We start from the raw sequence: 23,260 nt of genomic DNA, 5'->3' as shown, positions 1-23,260 counted from the left end.
TCTGCCTCGCTGCAGGTTCATGTCATTCCATTTAATTTTTTTTTCCCCCGACACGCATTAGGGTCATCCGGTCGTCTGTCTGCCGCGCGGCAGATTCACGTCATAAAATTACTGAGACGCTTGGGTTTGTTCTGTCGTTTATCTGCCGCGCGGCAGATTCATGTCATTTGTTCCTGACACGCATCAGGTTTTCATTCGGTCAATTGTCTGCCACGCAGCAGATTCATGTCATTTTTTCCTGACACGCATCAGGTTTCATCCGGTCATTGTATGCCACACTGCAGATTCATGCCATTTTATTGTCCTGATACGCATCAGGTTTTTATCCAGTCATTTGTATGCCACGCAGCAGATTCATGTCATTTTATTTTTCCTAACACACATCAGGTTCATTCGATCTTTTGTCTGCCATGCAGCAGTTCATGTTTTATTTTCCTGACACGCATCAGGTTCATTCGCTTTTTGTCTGCCATGCAGCAGTTCATGTTTTATTTTCCTGACACGCATCAGGTTAATTTACCGCCCTGACACGCATCAGGGACAGGTTTTTCTTTCATGCACTAGCCACGCAGCTAGTTCACGAGCTCTCGACCACCTGACACGCATCAGGTCATTTGTTTAGCTCTCTGGCCTCACATGTATCAGGCACGGTTAAGTTCCTTGATATTGCGGGCTCCCGCTCCCTGATCCACGTCAGGTTCTACTTTATCTCCAGCATCTCTCAAGCCTCACCCCATGTTTTCCAGGGTCATCCCAGAGGTCTGTCTGGTTCAAATTTCGCTTAGGTGATTTCCTCCAGGTACCAGTCTCAGGTCCCTTTCCATCCAGGTCATTCCTGTTCCACGGTTTCATACGCCAAGTCCAGGTAAGTTCGGTTTTCACTTCTTCGTCCTTTAGGATCTGTCCGGAATCATGTATGTCGCCTTTCTTTCAGGTATCTAGGTCATCTCGTCAAGTGGGTCAGCCCTCTTACCCCTCTTCTTGGTGACGGTTTTCTGTCACACTTCGGTGTTCATTTTCAGAGGGTTCCGCAGATTCACTCGTTGGTGTCAGGTGGCTCTACCACCCCCCTTACTTTCCGTAATTTATTCCACAGCACGATGTCCCACGCTTCCGATATAGCCGAGACTCGCTCCATTCCGGAATCACCCAGCTCGGCCCATGGAAGCGATCTTTCGTTCAGGCAGTGGACCATTACAAAGCTAATGACCGAGCTAACTAGGAGAGGCATCCGCTATCCTGCCTCGGCTCGCAAAGCAGAGTTGTACCGACTACTAACTGCTGAGCCTATCTTAGCTGTGGAAGAGGAAGTGTCCCTGTCCACGATCCAGACAGCGCTGGCCCAGCTTCACTCAACCATCAACACTCTTGCCAGTTCAGTGTCTGACATCCAGACCAGGTTGCTGGTTGTGGAGACCAGGCCGCCAATTCCGAACATTCCTACCTCTCCGGTTCCAGGCCTCACAGCCACTCAGGCCCCAACCCCAGGTAGGGCTTCCAGCTCCTTTACCATTGCCCCGTCACACTTCGTTCCTGACAACATCCGGAAGGACATTTTGGCATGTAAAGACATAAACCTGGCTTCCATACTCATTTCCACAAACGATTCCAACGAAAACAAGACCATTGCATGTGGAGACGTGTCAGTGGTTCTTAAATCCAAAGATGCCCGGTTGCACAAAAAACTCTCCATTCCGGAGTTTGTGCCCGCTTTCAGCCTATTCCGGGATATCCTATGCTCTGCCCAACCACATCGTAGGGAGGAACTCGACACCTACCTTTACAGGGTCACTGATTTGGGACACAAGTATGGAGGTCATGCTTTTTATGACTACCATCGCTTGTTCTCTGCCAAAGCCGCTGCTGCTCTGTCCCAATTCCAGCACATCACAGATTGGTCCACACTAGACATGGAGCTGTTCTGCAGGCAAGGTAGACCCTCTGCCATCCCTTCCGGTTCTTCAAGTTCAGGGCTGAACGTCGACAAATGGGGCAGGCCCATAGTGTTTTTGGGCAGAAGTCAGGTCTGCAATAATTTCAATTGGTCTGATGTTATTTTGCAAAATGCAAGACCTTGCACATTTGCTCCATCTGTTTCAGGGCCCATCCCCAGTCGTCTTGTCCGCAAAGATCCTCCAAACATCTATGACTAGCTGGAGTCAACATCGATCTACTGGCCGCCCTCCTTTTGCATCATCACGACCCCACATTCGTGCAGTTTTTGATTTCTGGGTTTTCACAGGGGTTCCACACAGGGCTAGTTTCCTCCCCGCAGACAACATTGGAAGGCTCCAATCTCCGTTCCGCCTTGGCAGATCCAGAATCAGTGGACTCCCTCATCCAGTCCGAGATCAGCAAGGGTTTTCTCCTGGGTCCATTTGCAGTCCCCCCCTTTGACATATGGAGGGTCAACCCCATTGGTCTGGTCACGAAAAAAAAATTCTAATAAAAAAAGGCTGATATTCGACCTTTCTGCTCCTCATGCTTCCAGCGCACCTAGTTTAAATTCGCTCATTCCTTCTGAGGACTTCTCCATGCAGTACTCTTCCTTGGACGAAGCCATTCAGTTGATTATCCAGCTGGGATCAGGCACTTGGCTTTCCAAGGCAGACATTGCCGACGCCTTTAAGCTTCTTCCAGTTTCACCTCAATTATGGAAGTTCTATGGCATCAAGTGGAGGGAACTGTACTATTTTGCAGACAGATTGACCTTTGGATCAAAGAGCAGCCCCTGGCTGTTTGATCAATTCGCCACAGCTCTCCACTGGGTCTTGGTCAATCACGGCGGATGCTCCAGGGTCATCCACTACCTTGATGACTTCCTGTTGATCGAGACCTCAGATCAAGCACCCAATCAGCTCCAGGTTCTTCTCAACATATTTTCGAAACTAAACGTCCCGGTTGCCCCAGCAAAAGTTGAAGGTCCATCTTCAGTAATAACCTTCCTGGGGATCATCTTGGACACTGGTAATATGGAAGCCAGATTGCCCGACGACAAAATCAAGAAAATCCAAGATTCCATCAGGAAATCTGTCACGGCCAGGACCCTTGCCAAGGTCGAACTCCAGTCACTTCTGGAAATGTTACATTTCGCCTCTAAGATCATGCCTCAGGGGCGGGCCTTCATTTCCAGATTGCTGCCACTTTTACCTGCTGCCTCGGATCAGGACGTTTTGATCCATCTCGATGCCGCCGCAACGGCCGATCTCCACATGTGGCACCATTTCATTTCAAACTGGAATGGCATCTCTCTCTTCGTCCCTTCCTGGGACCACAATTCACCCACAGTCTTTTCCGACGCAGCAGCTTCAAAAGGGTTTGCAGCCATATTCAACACCCACTTGTTCGCGGGTCCTTGGCCGCCTCAGATTTCTTCCGTTCAGAGTTCCATCAAATCCTCTCCACTTCTAGAAATCTATCCCATCGTCGCAGCTGCCCAGATCTGGGGGGAGCTTTGGAGGAATAAGCCAGTCATCTTCGTCACAGACAATCAGGCAGTCGTAGAAATCCTCAGCAAAGGCCGTTCCTCTTCTCCACAAATCATGCCTTTTGTCCGCAGACTAGTCTGTCTTGCGTTACAATATAATTTCCATTTCTCATGTAGGTTCATACCGGGTTCAGCAAACACGGCGGCCGATGCCCTCTCTCGTTTCAACTTCCCTGTTTTCTTTCAGGTAATGCCAGACGCAGATCCATCAGGGGTCCCTCCACCCACCCTCGAGACACTGACAATGGATTAGGCAAGCATGTCAGAAAGGCTAAGACACTCATCCATAACTCCTTATCCCTCAATACAGCCAGGAACTACAAGACAGGGTGGGAAACCTTCATACAATTCTCCCTCAGACATCCACAGGAACAACTGGACCGAACAACTTATGTTATGACATTCCTGGCTTATTGTCACACAGACCTTCACCTATCATTCAATACCATCAAATTATACCTAGCAGGGGTACAACATTTTTTCACTTTAGATCACCCAGCCAGTCAGTCCATATTTTCGTCTCAAGCCATAAAATCCACCCTGAGAGGGATTCAAAAGAACAGCAGCAAGCCAGAGTCCCGCAGGAAACCAGTCACCGGGGCAATGTTCAGGGCCTTTTCCACCTCCCTAGACAATGATCCTTTCAGGCCATATAAAAGCATAGTGATCAAAGCAGCTATGTACCTCTGTTTTTACGGGATTTTACGGCCCGGGGAATTCACCAGCTCTCCTGGACACGCAGGCCCCACTTTAGATCAATTAGCCTGGCAGCAGACGCATTGCATCCTATCACTCCACTCCACCAAAACTTCTCAAGTGGGACCGCCAGTCAAAATTCGACCAGACCTTCAATGACTGGTGCCCGGTTGCCGTGTTCAAAAAGCTATTTGCCACCTCAAAAGATCCCGCGCCGGGCAGCCCTCTTTTCCCTTTCAACTCCAAACATCTCACGGCGTCACAGTTCGTTCACCACATCAGAATCTTAGCTTCCGGACTAGGGTTCGATGCCAAGGCCATTTCGGGACATTCTTTTCGCATAGGGGCGGCATCCGCAGCGTCAAGTCATGGGGTCCCAGCGCACGTCATCCAGAAAATGGGCAGATGGCAATCTTCCTGTTTCATGCACTACGTTCCGAACCCGCAGGTTGAGATTGCCAAAGCCTTCACCAACTTAGCTCTATTCCGCATTAATCTTTCCTACCCGATTGATTTTTGTCCCTCATTTAGCTCACACACGGACATGGCTTCCGGCACACCTCAGCCATTGATAGTTGACAGTCAAGTCACCCCTCCCCAACTCAGTTCGTCCACTCTGTTCCCACCGTAGCCAGAACCACAAGTAGTTAAGGCTGAAGCTCAGCCTGTGTTAGTGGGAGGGGCAAAGGAGGCCTATATAGCGCCGCCTCGCTCTCCCATCATGGACGCTAGACTCTACCCCTCCCACCCTTCCCCTTTCTTCACCTCTCTCACCATCAGGCTTGCCCCTCATTTAGCTCGCACACGGCCATGGCTTCCGGCACACCTCAGCCATTGATAGTTGACAGTCAAGTCACCCCTCCCCAACTCAGTTCGTCCACTCTGTTCCCACCGTAGCCAGGACCACAAACGTTAAATACAGTATTCCAGCAGATAATTATTTGTATTTGGGACAAATTTAACTGTTTTGTGCCAAATATACTGTCCATATAGTGTGGCTTTCTGTGAAAAATACTCTACCACATTTGAAAAGAGTGTCTGTTGTGCCAATCTAAATAATCTGTGCATAATCTAGTGTCCATATTCTGTTCATTACTGGGGCATATACTGACTTAAATGTAAAATCTGTGTGTCTTGCGACAATCTAAATAATCTGGTCTAAATCTAGTGTCCATAGCGCGTGGCTCTCTGTTTCAAATACAGTACCACATGTGAAAACAGTGTATTTTTGTGAGAAGTAAAATATTTGTGCCACATCTACTGTGTGTGCATTTCATACATATAACTAACATATACTGTACTTCATCCGCAGACGGTGTATGGTAGTCTATGACATAATGTGACATGGAGGGTCACAAGCAGGCCATCAAGGATAATTTTTCAAGGGTGTGTGTATGATGCCCTCCTTTATGTGTAAGAAAGGGTGTATTGGAGTGCCGGTTCCTTGTAATATTTGGCAGCCCTTTCACTTACTACCTGAACTATTGTACCACAATGTTATTTATATATATATATATTATTTTTTTTGGGGGGGGGGGGGTTGTGCGTATTTTTGTCAGTCTGTCAAAGTGGCGTACAACTCGGACAACATGGTTCCCAGCAGCGACATTGGAGTCCAAGATGCATCCAGACATGGTCCCCCTGCTGTTCCTGATCTATTTCAGAGGTGTTTCCATCCCTTTCAGACCTTTTCCTATGAACCTATGTGGTGCATTTCATTTATGTATAACTACTTCCATTTATCCTTGCTTCTGGGGTGAAATTGGAGTTCGAAACAACCAGTTTTGGGGTTGTATTTAGTTGATATACAGTATAACTACTTCCATTTACCCTTGCTTCTGTACTGACGTGTGGTGCTATAACTACGGTCAAGGACAATATATGTCCTTTATGGCACACTGGGTAAATGTGGTTCCTGCCCAGCCACACCAACAACTTGGCCAGGTGATGGCACTGCCGCCTCCACGGTCTCAAGCTGTTGGTCCTCTGCCAATGTCCTCCGCAGCCTCCTCATCCTCCACCTTGTCCTCAGCCTCCACTGTAGGCACAATTCCGAGTGCTCCTCCAGCATACCACATGTGCAAGGCACGGTGGTGTCATGCTGTTCTGCACCTAGTTTGCCTGGGCGAACAGAGTCACACAGGGGAGGAACTGCTCTGCATCCTCCATCAAGAAATCAAATCCTGTTTGTCTCCTCGCCAACTCAAAATCAGAACCATGGTCACCGACAACGGGAAGAACAACACGTTGGCGCTGCATCAAGGAGGGCTGAGCCATGCGCCCTGCATGGTGCACGTGGCTTATTTGGTTGTAAAGCCGTTCCTGAAGTCTTCCAACTATCTGCAAGACATCCTGAAAATGGCCAGGAAACTGCGCATGCACTTTAGCCACCCAACATCACCTCAAGTGCAACGTTTTCACTCGTTGGAACTCAATCCTCCACATGTTGGACCGACTATATGAGCAAAGGAAGGCCAACGATTTGTGGATTATGCAGGCGGAGAGGAGAACTCCCCTGTGTAACTTTGACGTTAGCCAGGGGCCGCTCATACGTGACACCTGCTGTTTGCTCAGGCTCTTTGAGGAGGCCACTTTATTTGTCAGTTGCAAGGACTACAGAACAGATGTTGCTATGTCTGTCTGGCCACATGAGCCCTGTGGGGGCTGAACTGGAGGAGGAGAAGGAGGAAATTCATGCACAAGCAATGTATACAGAAATGGGTAGTTTTTATGCAGAAGTGACAGGAGAAGAAGAGCAGGAGGAGGTAGAGGGCAATGAGGAAGACCAGGAAGATGGCCCAGAGACACAGTGGCAGTAGGCAGTGGGGATGGAGGCAGGAAGTCCCTCTGACTCCCTTGCGCAAATGGCCTGATGCATGCTCTGTTGCTTGCGTAGTGACAGACAAATTGTCACAATTCGGCAGGAGGATGACTACTGGATCTCCACCATGTTAGACCCTCACTACCAGTCCAAAATGGGAGCCTTTTTTTACACCCGCTGAGAGGGATGATAAACTCAACTACTATTGAGATATCCTATGTTGCTAGTTGGCCACTGCCTATGTGCACCATCGCCCATAATCACAAAGTATTTCCACACCCAGTGCCTGATGCATCAGTTCTGGGTGCATCATTCTGGGTGCCACACCCAAACTTTACCAAAAGAGACCTGTTTCTTCTGGCCACCTGCTTCAGCCACTATTTGGATGTTGCCACCCAGCTGATGCCACACATCTGCTGGTATTTGCTACTACTGCCACCACCATCTTGTGCTGTTACTGCCACTGCTTTTGCTCCCCACCTCACCACTCTGTGAATGGGCCACTGTGTTGACTCCTCATGCTGTTGCCAACTCACCACTCTGTTACTGGGCCACTGTGTTGACTCCTCATGCTGTTGCCACCATCACCACTCTGACTGGGCCACTGTGTTGACTCCTCATGATGTTGCTACCTCACAGTGACTTCAACACAAACGTACTGCTGATATCCTCTCCACTCTGTCAGGGGCACACTACTTGTCTCAGCATGTAACAGAACAGGTTCGGTAGAAATTTATGTAGAATCAGCTGCGCTTTTTCACTCTATAGTACAATCTTGGGCCACTGCACGGTTCTTTATACCTGGCGCTAACATTTACCTGTAAGACTGATTTTACACTTGAGTTATTTGCTAATTTTTGGCCCTGTAACTGACCAAATACTTGTAAGGGAAGTAGGATGTGATTCTAAGAGTGACGCTTGTCATCTGCGTGTCATACTGACTCACAGTACTGTTTCACTAGCACAACGGATTTCCTATGTGTGTTTCTGCAATGCACAGTCTTCTGCACTACTATACAGGCTCTCAACGCGATTCGTCACAAATAAATTTGGATCAAATCAAATCTTTTGGGGAAATTTGGTGAACCGCCTGAATCGAATGTTTGAGAAATTCATTCATCTCTAGTCTTCACCTTTGTTATTGGCTACTATATCATCCCTGTCTACACATGTTTAGCAACCAATAGGAAAGTTGCCTACCCCTTACTATATAAGAACCTCTCCAAGCAGCCATTTTCTGCAGTTTTTTGCAGTTCTGATAGAGACAACAGTGACATTGCTGTGCTCTGTGCTTTGCTGTGTAATTACATTAGATAGTTAGCTCATATATATAATACAGATAGTTAGTGGGAGATAGTCAGTGTAGGTTAGATCGTGATATCGTGTAGCTGATTCCAGTGCAGGGTGTTAGGTAGTGTGATAGGTCCTGCTGTCCATACATACATGCTACAGACATAGTGCTGTGATGTCACAAGTTCACAACAATACTTAGTGCACCAATCAGTAATATGTAGTCAGACCTGCTAAAATGTGAAGTTTCTCATATTGCGCCAAAATATGTGCATCATTAATTGCCGATTTGTGCAATCGCGAATATATTGGAGCACTCTATCTGTATATAAAGCTATTGTAATGTTCTTACATGACAACCATTTTCTCCAGTCGTAGGAAACTTCTAGCATCTTGAAAAATGTAGCAAAAGTGACCAATACCTGCATTTCGCGCCAATACGAGAATATTACACTGCTGATTTTTTGCAATCAAGAAAATAATCGCTAATTCTTGAATTCGCAAATATATGATGAATATTCGCCCAAATATTCGCAAAATATAGCAAATTTGAATATTGCCCCTGCCGCTCATCACTATTCATAAGTGGAGCTTAATTTCCCTCACCAGCGACTGACTGCCATCATGTAATGTTTTTAGTCACTGGATAAAGGAATTGAGAGACATACTGTCTCTTTTTTTTTTGTTGTCACAGGTCTCCATTGTATGGATCTCTTGGGGAGATTCAGTGTCCATATATGACTCTCTCCAGCCAGATGAAGAAGAACCATTCAGAGGAAAAATACCAGTTCTGCTTATATAGATCTTTTCCTAGGTCATGTGACATCACCATACAATGGTCACATGGTCTACTTGCTGCTGAGCTTCATTCTAGCCAATGGGGCTGAGATGAAATACAGAGCACAGCCGCTATACAATACAAGGCACTTTGCTTAGAAAGCTACCAGGAACCGACTGGAATCACCAAAGTTCTGGTGGGCGGGGCAGCTCCCTGAAACAGCTGATCAGCAGGGGTGACGGGACTCGTACACCCACCGATGTGATAATGATGACCTACCCTGAGCATAGGTCATAATTATGAATTCCTGGATAACCCCTTTAAAGCCAATTGGTCAATATTTAGTTAATATTTTTCATCGCTGCAGAACATCCACATCGACCGTTAACCCGATGTAGTCGGACAAGTGTCGGTCTAGGCATTCCCTGAGGCTGGATCCGGAGGACAGCTGTCGATGGGTTGGCTGCAAGAATGATCTCATATCCGAAGTGACCAACACATCTTCAAACCGCCCTCTTCTTGCAGGCACTATTGGATTATTACCAGCAACTGTTTCTTTGTGAGTGGAAATTCCTCTGCCAGCGCCCACAAAAGCAGAATGCAGCATTTCTCGAAGCAAGGCCTGGAAGTGCTGCATTCTGACAGCCCTCTGTGATGTTGGTAACATTTCCACAATTTTTTGTTTGTACCGGGGGTCTAAGTACTTTGCCATCCAGTACTGGTCCTTGCCCTTTATGCTTTTTATACCTCTGTAAACACTGGAGCATGAAGGCCCCCATTTGCACTAACCTGGAAGTGGTGTAGTGGCCTGGCTCTTGCTCATCATCCAGGATAATGTCATCCTCGTTCTCCTCCCCCATCCACGGACAACACCAGGGATCCCAGAAAGGTATAAAGCATGCTCTTCTTGCTCCTCCTCCGCCCCAGCACCATACACCTCTGACTCATCTTCAGACTCCTGTTGTTGACTTGTCTCAGATGGAGTAGCCCCCCCTGGGAATTCATCCAGCATTGCGACTTCCTCATCTTCCAGCTCCTGCTCCTCGACGACTGCTCCTCGATGTCACTGGTAACGCCCTGGCTGCGACTGAACAGTTTGGCGATCTCATCAAATGGCCGCAGAAGTCTGCATGTATCGCGCATGAGCAGCCACCGGCGCGGTGAAAAAAAAACAAGCTCCCAGAACCTGTCCTGCTGCAGAGTTCGTACAGGTAGTCATTAACTGCACGTTTCTGCTGGAGCAGCGTATCAAGCATATACAAGGTGGAGTTCCTTCGCGTCGGGCAGTCACAAATCAGACGTCTGACAGGCAGGTTGTGTCGCCGCTGAATGTCAGCAAGGCGAACCATGGCCATGTAAGATCTTCTGAAATGGCCAGAGATTTTCCTGGCCTGCCACAAGACATCCTGGACCCAGAGGTATTTGGCAAGGAATCGCTGGACGACTAAGTTCAGGACGTGTGCCATGCACGGCACATGTGTCATTTTGCCCTGTTTCAGTGCGCTCAGCAGATTGGCACCGTTGTCGCACACCACTTTACCAACTGTCAAATTGAGCGGGGTTTGCCACTGATCTGCCTGTGAACGCAAAGGTGAAAGCAGTGCAGGACCCGTGTGGCTCTTGGCTTCCAGGCACAACAGCCGCAGAACAGCATGGCAAAGTCTCACCTGGCACATTGAATAGGTTCTGGGGATCTTGGGGGGCGCAGCAGAAGAGATGGTAGCAGCGGAAAAGGAGGAGTCAGCCAAGGAGGAGAAGAAGAGGCAGGCCTGCATGCAATCCGTGGCGGTAACACCAAATCTACATGGGTGCCACAGGTTGCATGCTTGACGGCCGTCAGAAGGTTCACCCAGTGGGCAGTAAAAGTTATGTACCTTCCCTGCCCGTGTTTGCTAGACCACGTGTCTGTGGTCAGATGTATCTTGGCACCGACACTGTGTGCCAGAGATACATTCACTTGCCTTCTGGGAGAAATATTTCCTTACTGGGACCTTCCATTGCGGTGTTCCAATGGCCACAAATTTTCTAAAGGCCTCCGAGTCCACCAATTTATATGGCAGTAGTTGGCGGGCTAGCAGTTCCGACAAGCCAGGGGGTCAACCGTTGGGCAAGAGGGTTATCCGGCGTCGTCATCTTTTTATGCTCGAACATTTGGGCCCTTGAAGCCTGCCTTTTGCCAGATAAACGTGTGGATGGCACGGTGGAAGGTGGAGTGGAGGACAATTGGGAGGAGAGAGGAGAAGGAGAAGAGGCAGGACGTGGAGTGCCAGGAGTGTGGCTTTGTGGGTTCTGACGGCGTTGCTCCTGCTGGGCTCTGTGATGGGAGGCCAGGTGCGTTCTTAAGACATTCGTCCCTAGGTGAGTGTTTGGCTTACCGCGACTTATGCGTTGACAGCAAAGGCTGCAGATGGCAACACTATTGTGAGCAGCGCAAACGTTAAAAAAAGCCCAAACTGCGGAGGCATGTGCTGGCGTCCTGGGAGCGCCAGATGTGACCGTGCATGGTAGATGGCTTGCTCCTGATACATTTGCAGACTGCTTTTTGCCTCCTGTGCAATGTAAGTTCTGCCTGCATCTCCTCCCTATCTGCTGCTCCGTCTCTCTCTCTGAACTCCCCTCTTCCTCTCTTGTAGTCGACATCACCTTCCCCACCGCTAACATCAGCCCAAGGAGGTAGGTCTAATCTGGGTGCTGTCGTCAGACTGCTGAGTGGCGGCCGTTGCTACCTCCTCTTGCTGATCCGATGCCAAGAATGGCTGCTCATCGGAAATGTCTTGGAATGGATCGGAAAATAATTCCTGTGACTCGAGCGGAGAGGATATGGTGGTGGTGGTGTTGGTAGTGGTGTCTTTGGGGGTGGACACAGCAGAGAGTGAAGAGGGTGCAGATAGAGAGGATGAGGAGGGTGCAGAAGCGGAAGGCTGAGTGAGCCACTCAACCAAGTCTGGTGCATCCTTTGACGTAATTGCACATTATTTTTTCCAGTACCGTTTGTCACTGTGTGTAGCAGAGAGAACACAGCAAAACTGCAAACAAATGCTGCAGTACCCAAATACACTATAAAAAAGTATATTGGTATATAAAACCCTGCTTCAATCAGCTGTTTTTTGGGGGCAACTTGTATATCACACCAGTTATAATTATTTTTTCCAGTACCGTTTGTCACTGTGTGTAGCAGAGGGAACGCAGCAAAACAGCAAACAAATGCTGCAGCACCAAAATACACTATAAAGAAAGTATATTGATATATAACACCCCGCTTCAATCAGTCGTTTTGGGGGCGACTGGAATATCACACCAGTTATAATTATTTTTTTCCAGTACCGTTTGTCACTGTGTGTAGCAGAGGGAACACAGCAAAACAGCAAACAAATGCTGCAGTACCCAAATACACTGTAAAGAAAGTATATTGGTATAAAAAAAACCTCTTCAATCAGTTATTTTGGGGGGCCACTGCTATATCACACCAGTTATAATAATTTTTTGTAATTGCGCTGTAATTTGTCACTCTGTGTAGCTGCAGTATCGCTCACCACTGCTGCACAATCCAAATCCACTATAATATGCTTTCTAATATTAGTGAATTACACCCCTCTGTACTGCACACCTATCAATAGTACACGTATATTAGTCCATTAAAAGGACTTTTGTTGACCTATTAGCTATCTATTTGTGTCCCTAACAGTGAGTCACTGCTCCACACAGCAACCTGTCCCTACACTGACAAAAGACAGAATGTAAAATGGCGGCCAGATCAGGTCTATTTATAAGGTAGGGGGTATGTCCATGTGCTGAAACTTTTTAATTGTCTGTCCTGTACCACCTGATGGATGTGTCATGGGTCAAAGTTCTTCACAATGTAAAAGAATATGGCGGGTGCGAATATCGCCATATGTTCGCATGTTCGGCGAATCGCGAACACGCAAAGTTCGCCACAAACCGACCACCGGGCGAACCGGCCTCTAATTATTATTATTATTATTATTATTATTATTATTATTAATACAGAGGGGGCTATAATAATAATAATAATAATAATAATAATAATAATAATAGTAAAGAGGAAGCCATAATAATAATACAGAGGGGCCATAATAATAATACAGAATGGGCAATAATAATAATACAGAGGGGGTCATTATAATACAGATGGGCCATAATAATAATAATAATACACAGGGGGTGGTAATAATAATAATAATAATAATAATAATAATAATAATAATAATACAGAGGGGGCAATAATAATAATAATAAACAGAGGGGGCAATAATAAAAATAATAATAATAATAATAATAATAATAATAATACAGAGGGGGAAATAATAATAATAATACAGAGGGGGCCATAATAATAACACAGAGGGGGTCATAATAATAATAATAATAATAATAATAATAGTAATACAGAGGGGGCCATAATAATAATAGAGGTGCATTGTTACTGCTGGGGCACTATAGGAGGCCTATGGGGGCATTTTTATTTAGCACATATTAATGGGGATGCTATTGGAGGTACTGTAGGGTAGTGTTCCTCAACTCTAGTCCTCAGGACCCACCTACCGGTCATGATGTAAGAATATCCCACAGAATGAATACCTGTGATAAGTCCTGATGCATTGATACTAATTATATCACCTGCTCAATACTAAGGAAATGACCAGCAGGTGGTCCCCGAGGACTGGAGTTGAGAAACACTTGTGTAGGGAACGCTATTTACATTGAGGACAATTTGGGAGCATGGTATTATGGGGAACTATCTGTCTGGCTCTACCACAGTATTGGGGGGCAGCAGGATGACAGTGTTGAGGCATCAGGAGGGGGAGGACGATAGTAAAATGAGGAATCTAATTGTTTTTTTTTTTCTGTTAAACTCTGCAGAGATGAGACACTGCTGAATGAAGGTGCCATGGCGGTCTTATCTCCGAATGAAGACTCTGAGGAAAGAATCTAAATCACAGGAGATGTCATTGGATATAACTGGTATTCTACTGTATATTTTGTAGCAATGTATGAAATGTCCATCCACATATCTGTTTACAGTAGGGTTGGGGGGAGGTTGGATATAGAATTTGGCCCACACTCCCGCAGTCCGGCCCCAGACTTCAGGTCACACTGTGTGTGTTCTGAATTCTGGGGCCTCACACCCATCTACTACATTATCTGTACTCAGAGAGTTATCACTGTGTTATCTATGGTGTTATGTAGGACTGCAGGTGACATCTACTACATTATCTGTACTCAGAGAGTTATCATTGTGTTATCTGTAGTGTTACATAGGACTCAGGTATCATCTACTACATTATCTGTACTCAGAGAGTTATCCCTGTGTTATCTGTGGTGTTACATAGGACTGCAGGTGACATCTACTACATTATCTGTACTCAGAGAGTTATCATTGTGTTATCTGTAGTGTTACATAGGACTCAGGTATCATCTACTACATTATCTGTACTCAGAGAGTTATCCCTGTGTTATCTGTGGTGTTACATAGGACTGCAGGTGACATCTACTACATTATCTGCAAAAAAAAGGGGCGTGGCCAGATGTTGAGGGGGCGCAATACTTGACTTGCCCTGGGTGCTGGCAACCCATGCTACGCCACTGCATCATCATCTTCATTATGTTTACTTTTATTTTCGTAAAGCAGGTTAAGAATTGGTGCAAAAACAAACACCTTCTTGTTAATGAGCTGCATCAGCTAATAATATTAATTAATGGACTCCAGTGTACTTCAGATAAAAGAGGAATAATACTAAAGTATACATAACAGAAGCAAAGGATATGTATCTTTCACAATATAGTAATGAAATGCTTTCATGTACAGTAGCTTCATAACAATGTGATGCTTAGACTTGCATGGTAATAGAAGTGTATAAATAATGAATAATAACAACATAGAATTGTTCACATTAACTAATGAACCTCTTAACAGTCTGAAGTGATTAGGTTATTTTAGTCTATGTTCAATTTTCTTTATTAGTCTAGGCTGCTGATTAAGTAAGCATGTTGAGCCAGATTTATCAAAACTGATGTAAAAGAAAACTGCCTTAGTTGCCCATAGCATCCAGTCAGATTCCACCCGAAATGAAAGGTAGAATCTGACTGGTTGCTATGGTCAACTAAGCAAGTTTTCCCTTACACCAGTTTTGATAACTCTCCCCTGCTATTTCTGAATTTTAGCAATTGTATTGGGTTATAATATAATATATAATTGAATTGATTAATAAAAAGGTATTTTATATATATATATATATATATATATATATATATATATATATTTATATATATATATATATATAAATATATAGTAAAAGTAAGCACATGGCAGCCCTCCGGACTTGGGTGAAGAAAAGTGGATCCTTTATTACACCAAATACAATGTTTCAGCTCACCTCAATGGAACCTTTGTCAAGCAGTGAAAACAGTGCTTCAACCAAATATATACAGTGGATATAAAAAGTCTACACACCCCTGTTAAAATGTCAAGTTTCTGTGATGTAAAAAAATGAGACAAAGATAAATCATTTCAGAACTTTTTCCACCTTTAATATGACCTATAAACTGTACTCAATTGAAAAACAAACTGAAATCTTTTAGGTGGAGGGAAGAAAACAAAAAAAACTGTGGTTATGCAATGTGGTTGCATAAGTGTGAACACCCTCTTATAACTGGGGATGTAGCTGTGTTCAGAATTAAGCAATCACATTCAAAATCATATTAAAATGGAGTCAGCGTACACCTGCCATCATTTAAAGTGCCTCTGATTAACCCAAAATAAAGTTCTGCTGCTCTAGTTGGTCTTTCCTGAAATTTTCTTAGTCGCTTCCAACAGCAAAAGCCATGGTCCACAGAGAGCTTCCAAAGCATCAGAGGGATCTGATTGTTAAAAGGTATCAGTCAGAAGAAGGGTACAAAAGAATTTCCAAGGCCTTAGATATACCAAGGAACACAGTGAAGGCAGTCATCATCAAGTGGAGAAAATATGGCACAACAGTGACATTACCAAGAACTGGACGTCCCTCCAAAATTGATGAAAAGACGAGAAGAAAACTGGTCTGGGAGTCTACCAAGAGGCTTACAGCAACATTAAAGGAGCTGCAGTAATATCTGGCAAGTACTGGCTGTGTGGTACATATGACAACAATCTCCCGTATTCTTCATATGTCTGGGCTATGGGGTAGAGTGGCAAGACGAAAGCCTTTTCTTACGAAGAAAAACATCCAAGCCAGGCTACATTTTGGACCAACTAGAGCAGCTGACCTTTATTTGGGGTTAATCAGAGGCACTGTAAATGATGGCAGGTGTATGCTGACTCCTATTTAATATGATTTTGAATGTGATTGCTTAATTCTGAACACAGCTACATCCCCAGTTATAAGAGGGTGTGCACACTTATGCAACCACATTATTTTAGTTTTTGTTTGTTTTCTTCCCTCCACCTAAAAGATTTCAGTTTGTTTTTCAATTGAGTCGTACAGTTTATAGGTCACATTTTATGATTTATCCCTTGTTTCATTTTTGACATCACAGAAACCTGACATTTCAACAGGGGTGTGTAGACTTTTTATATCCACTGTATATTGAAGCCAAAAAAACAATAGTCCTTAAAAGGACCTTCCAACAATAAACCCTGCCTAAAAAAAAAAAAAAAAAAAATTCCTGTCCCTACACTATCTGTCCCTTCTACTGCAGCTCTCCAAGACTGAGTGAGTCGAACCACGTGTCATCGGGTGCTATATAACACCCTATGACGCATTCTGGCCAGCCAACATGGCTACGGCATAACAGTGAGTGCCAGTACTTCCCCGCACATTTATTGGAAGACAAAATGGTGTTCAGACGAGCATGCTCGACCAACACTATCCAATTCCAATTGGAACCAGTCCGTATCACAAGGGGGGCAAAAGGATAAACCTTTCTCTAGGACTGATGTTTGTGCAGGTGTGAGAATAGAGCAGGGGTGGCCAACCTTACAGACACAAAGAGCCAGAAAAAAAAACGTATGACTGCCAGGAGCCACAAGCTATACATTTACACCAATATGCATGCACACGAAAGTATTACTGCAATTGAGTTTTCAAACATTTAAAAGTGTATTTAAAGGGCTTCTGTCACCCCACTAAACTCTTCTTTTTTTTTGGGGTACTTATAATCCCTATACTGCAATATATCTATACATTATGTTATTAATCATTTTCGTTCAGTAGATAATGCAAAAAACATACTTTTATAATATGCAAAGTACCTGTCTACCAGCAAGTAGGACGGCTACTTGCTGGTAGCAGCCGCAGAAAACTGCCCCCTCCTCCTCTTGATTGACAGGGCCAGCCGCGATCTCCTCCTCCAGCTGGCTATGTCTGCATTTCAAAAATTGTGCCCCTGTCTTGATTCGGCGCAGGCGCTCTGAGAGAAGGAGTCTCGCCTCCTCAGCACTCCCTCAGTGCGCCTGCGCCGATGACGTCACCGAAAGAGAAGACGTCATCGGCGCAAGCGCATTGAGGGAGTGCTGAGGAGGCGAGCCTCCTGCTCTCAGAGCGCCTGCGCCGAATCAAGACAGGCGCGCGATTTTTGAAATGCAGACATAACCAGTCGGAGGAGGAGATCGCGGCTGGCCCTGTCATTTAACAGGAGGAGGGGGCGGTTTTCTCCGGCTGCTACCAGCAAGTAGCCATCCTACTTGCTGGTAGACAGGTAATTTGTATATGATAAAAGTAAGTTTTTTGCATTATCTACTGAACGAAAATGATTAATAACATAATGTATAGATATATCGCAGTATAGGGATTATAAGTACCCCCCCAAAAAAAATGAGTTTAGTGGGATGACAGAAGCCCTTTAAACCACCTTTCCTACCTGTAATGTAGACAGTTTTAGTGAGACTTCTGGCAATCTTTGTTTTTCACAATGTTTTTCAAATCTGGCTTGTATTCAGTCATTGCTACTTGAGGCAATTCTTTAAGTGTACTTTCACAATAGCGTTAAAGTTTTTCGGTATTGAATTCCGTCATAGGGGCTCAATACTGGGAAAAAACTCTTCAGTTTTGTCCCCATTCATTGTCAATGGGGACAAGACTGAACTAAACAGGACGGAATGCTCCAAAAATGCTGTGGTTTTCTTGCCGTCCTGGGATGTGGAGCAAGACGCATCCGATATGACCCCCAATGCAAGTCAATGAAGACTGATCCGTTTTCTCTGGCACAATCTGCCACAATAGAAAACTGATCTGTCCCCCATTGACTTTCAATGGAGTTCATGATGGATCCGTCCTTGCTATGTTAAAAATATGTTAAAGATAATACAACCAGATTCAAACGGATGCAGACGGTTGTATTATCAGTAATGGAAGCATTTTTGCTGGACCCTGCGGCATCCAGCAAAAACGCTAGTGTGAAAGTATCCTAACATGTGTGTCAGTAAGAATTATCAGTAAACCCAGTGGGGGTTTCAAACAAATTATTTGAGATGGTACTTACTTAAGGATTTCAGTATTCGGCGCAGGCGCAGTGAGGAAGCTGGCAGCCAGCGAGCGCCCTTCACTCACTGCTCCTGCGCCGAATATTGAATGAGATTTTCACTGCAGACAGGGACGGAGGTAGGAGACCAACGATGCCTGCCCCTGTCAATCTAGTTTAGCAGGGCGTGGCCAGAGGTGGGAGAACGGAGCCTCTAGGAGCAGGGACAACGGCCCCTGCTCCTAGAGGCTAATTAGCATATTATAAAAGTTAGTTTTTCTCGACAACGGCGGCAGGCAGTGAGATAGCACTAATATAGATATACCAATAAAGTAGAAAGGGGCGGCACAGCCACACAATTCAATCTGCACTTTGCGAAGTATACGATTATCTCCACTGGTCTTGATAAACACAATGGCGGTGGTGCACAGCTGATAACAATAGATGAAAGCACATATGATACCGCTGAAGGAAGAAAAACACTCAGCGGCACTCACCAATGTGTTGCTGCAATAAGGTACTGTATTCCATGGATCCATGGATCTGGCAGGGGGCAGACAAATATTCAACCACGCATTAAACAGCGACGGCCGTTTCGCGCTACATGCGCTTCTTCGGGCAGTGTGTCAGCATGTACATTTGCGCCGCCCTTTTAAGCATCGGCGCTGCGTGTTGTCATGGCAATAGACAACAATAATGCGCCTGCATAAAAGGTTAGTAAAAAACATATAACATAATATATAAAGACATCAGCAGAAAATACATACATTTCAATCCAAAGCGGTAGTATCACATATAATATATATTTGGACAACCTATAGGAATGAGCTCAAGTCATTTCTGTCATTCAATCCAAGCTCACCTAATGCTTGGGTGCGCAGGATCCACCTCGCTTCCCTCTGCAGGAGGAGGCAGTGTCTATCCCCCCCCCCCCCCCCTGCAGAGGGGCCGACACAATCTCCAGCCCAGTGATAGAGATACAATCTACATTACTTGCGTGAACACTCCTCATGTGGTCTATGAACCTGGGTCAACCCTTTCCTGTCCTTATAGAATTGAATTGCTCTCTCACTCGTTCAAACAAATACCTGATTGTCTTTCCAATATAGAATCTGCCGCAGCTGCAGAGCAATAGGTTAATGAGTCACATTAACCCCAATCTTACTGGCTGCCTGATACATATGTTTTGTTACCTGCCTCTATATTGAGGCAGGCTACTCTTGCACTGTGTGGGGGTGGGGTACCTGCTATGCTGGCTGTTCAGTTCACTAATGCACACTGACTCCAGGGCTGAGGACAGGACACTTAGGAGAAGGAGGTTGCTGCAGCTGTTCGCCGAGCTCACTAGCTCAGATGGCGCAGCAGTTTATTCCCTCCCCCGTTCCTCCTCCTGCTTTATTTAGCCGTCCATTCATTGGTGGCAGTGGTGCAGGCAGCTTCAGAGCCTGCTCTTTTCATTGGGCTCAATGGCGGCCGCGTCATAGGAGGGAGGGACTCCCTCCCTCCGTCCCTCCCTCCTTCTCTACTGTCTGGCCGGAGAGAACATAGCACGCACCGAGCACGGCACACGCCATGTTCTCTTATAAGAGGAGATACTAGGCTGCTCAGCAGCGCAGCCTAGATAGTAAGAGCTGACAACAAATGAAGGAGCAGCGAGCTGCGGGTTGGCCACCCCTGGAATAGAGGATGAGATATTTACCACTTTTGTTTCTTTCTGAGGTTCCGTTGAGGTTTTGAATACTTTTTCTTCCGCCATTTCTGTTGCCTCCTTCCCCGTCGTCTGGTCCGGTTGAATCTGGGCCTTGGCCTAAAAAATGAGTGTTGGAAATAGAGGCATTATGTTCACTAGTAGGTGAGGTTTGTATTGGTGATTCTGGAGTTATATCAGTTATAGCTGATTGTCCCATTCTTTTGGCTCTTGATGTAACTCAGATCGTGTTCCTAGTGTCCCCTCTTTTATTACGTTTCAAATCCCCTTGCCAGCAATAGACATATCCTGTTGTATAGTCCTCTATGTCCTTTTGCCATTTCTTTCTTTTCACAGAATGTAGGTCACTTTTAAGTTTCGCTAAATGATTCCTGCAATTGGAAAATTATTTCTCCACTTCCTCTTGTGAAAGCAACGATCTTAATTCAGTCTCAATTCGCTAGATGCTTTGATTTAAACAAAGCACCTCTTTTTGTAGGAATTCAACATTCAACAAAATAATGTCCAATGAATACTTGTTGGAAATTTGTGCAAAGCGAGTACAAAAATCTGTATTATTTGGGGAAAAAATCAGGACGTAAAATGGAGCGCATGCCCCTAGGAATTCTGTACTCACTGAGGGTGGCTAAATTCAAGTTCAGATTCCTGAGCCTTTTGGAGTCAAAATCATATTTTTTTTTCATGTCCAAGGCAGATGGTGTGGATAAAAAAGTGACGTCCCTCGCCGTCCTCCTCAAGATGCGTTCCCCATCCTCCTGCGTGTAGGAAAATACATTAGGGTGTAATTATCCAGTGGCTTGATCCATGGGATTAGTGCTGAGCTAAATAATCCAATTCAAGACAAAAGTAACAAGTTAGCAGCACATTGAAATGGCAGGTGCAAAGTCCTTGTATAGGATTCTGGATGAACAAATCCATCAATTGTAGTAAAGGCAGCCCTCCGGACTTGAAGAAAAGTGGAACCTTTATTACACCAAATACAAAGTTTCAGCTAACCTCAATGGAGCCTTTGTCAAACAGTGAAAACAGTGCTTCAGTGGTATATACAGTGGGATGCGAAAGTTCGGGCAACCTTGTTAATCATCATGATTTTCCTGTATAAATCGTTGGTTGTTACGATAAAAAAATATCAGTTAAATATATCATATAGGAGACACACACAGTGATATTTGAGAAGTGAAATGAAGTTTATTGGATTTACAGAAAGTGTGCTATAATTGTTTAAACAAAATTAGGCAGGTGCATAAATTTGGGCACCACAAAAAAGAAATGAAATCAATATTTAGTAGATCCTCCTTCTGCAGAAATTACAGCCTCTAAACGCTTCCTGTAGGTTCCAATGAGAGTCTGGATTCTGGTTGAAGGTATTTTGGACCATTCCTCTCTACAAAACATATTTAGTTCATTCAGGTTTGATGGCTTCGAGCATGGACAGCTCTCTTTAAGTCACACCACAGATTTTCAATTATATTCAGGTCTGGGGACTGAGATGGCCATTCCAGAACGTTGTACTTGTTCCTCTGCATAAATGCCTTAGTGGATTTTGAGCAGTGTTTAGGGTCGTTGTCTTGTTGAAAGATCCAGCCCCGTCGCAGCTTCAGCTTTGTCACTGATTCCTGGACATTGGTCTCCAGAATCTGCTGATACTGAGTGGAATCCATGCGTGTTAGCAGGTGTTTTTCTTGGAATGCTGTGTTCTTTTTCCTCCATGCATAACGCCCCTTGTTATGGCCAAATAACTAAATTTTAGTTTCATCCGTCCACAGCACCTTATTCCAAAATGAAGCTGGCTTGTCCAAATGTGCTTTAGCCCACCTCAAGAGGCACTTTTTGTGCTGTGGGCGGAGAAAAAGCTTCCTCTGCATCACTCTCGCATACAGAATCTCCTTGTGTAAAGTGCGCCGAATGGTTGAACGATGCACAGTGACTCCATCTGCAGCAAGATGATGTTGTAGGTCTTTGGTGCTGGTCTGTGGGTTGACTCTGACTGTTCTCACCATTCGTCGCTTCTGTCTATCCGAGATTTTTCTTGGTCTGTAACTTTGAGCCTTAACTTGAACTGAGCCTGTGGTCTTCCATTTCCTCAATATGTTCCTAACTGTGGAAACAGACAGCTGAAATCTCTGAGACAGCTTTTTGTATCCTTCCCCTAAACCATGATGGTGAACAATCTTTGTCTTCAGGTCATTTGAGAGTTGTTTTGAGACCCCCATGTTGCTACTCTTCAGAGAAAATTAAAAGAGGAGGGAAACTTATAATTGACCCCCTTAAATACTCTTTCTCATAATTGGATTCACCTGTGTATGTAGGTGAGGGGTCACTGAGCTTACCAAGCCAATTTGAGTTCCAATAATTAGTTCTAAAGGTTTTGGAATCAATAAAATGACAACAGTGCCCAAATTTATGCACCTGCCTAATTTGGTTTAAACAATTATAGCACACTTTCTGTAAATCCAATAAACTTCATTTCACTTCTCAAATATCACTGTGTGTGTCATAGTAACATAGTAACATAGTACATAAGGCCGAAAAAAGACATTTGTCCATCCAGTTCGGCCTGTTATCCTGCAAGTTGATCCAGAGGAAGGCAAAAAACCCTGTGAGGTAGAAGCCAATTTTCTCCACTTTAGGGGAATAAAAAATTTCTTCCCGACTCCAATCAGAATAACTCCCTGGATCAACGACCCCTCTCTAGTAGCTATAGCCTGTAATATTATTACGCTCTAGAAACACATCCAGGCCCCTCTTGAATTCCTTTATTGTACTCACCATCACCACCTCCTCAGGCAGAGAGTTCCATAGTCTCACTGCTCTTACCGTAAAGAATCCTCTTCTATGTTTGTGTACAAACCTTCTTTCCTCCAGACGCAGAGGATGTCCCCTCGTCACAGTCACAGTCCTGGGGATAAATAGCTGATGGGATAGATCTCTGTACTGACCCCTGATATATTTATACATATTAATTAGATCTCCCCTCAGTCGTCTTTTTTCTAAAGTGAATAACCCTAATTTTGATAATCTTTC

The sequence above is a fragment of the Bufo bufo genome, chromosome 3 (genome assembly GCF_905171765.1).
Source record: "Bufo bufo chromosome 3, aBufBuf1.1, whole genome shotgun sequence".
NCBI lineage: Eukaryota > Metazoa > Chordata > Amphibia > Anura > Bufonidae > Bufo > Bufo bufo.
The sequence above is the reverse complement of the archived record's forward strand: the minus strand, read 5'-3'. Positions refer to the sequence as shown.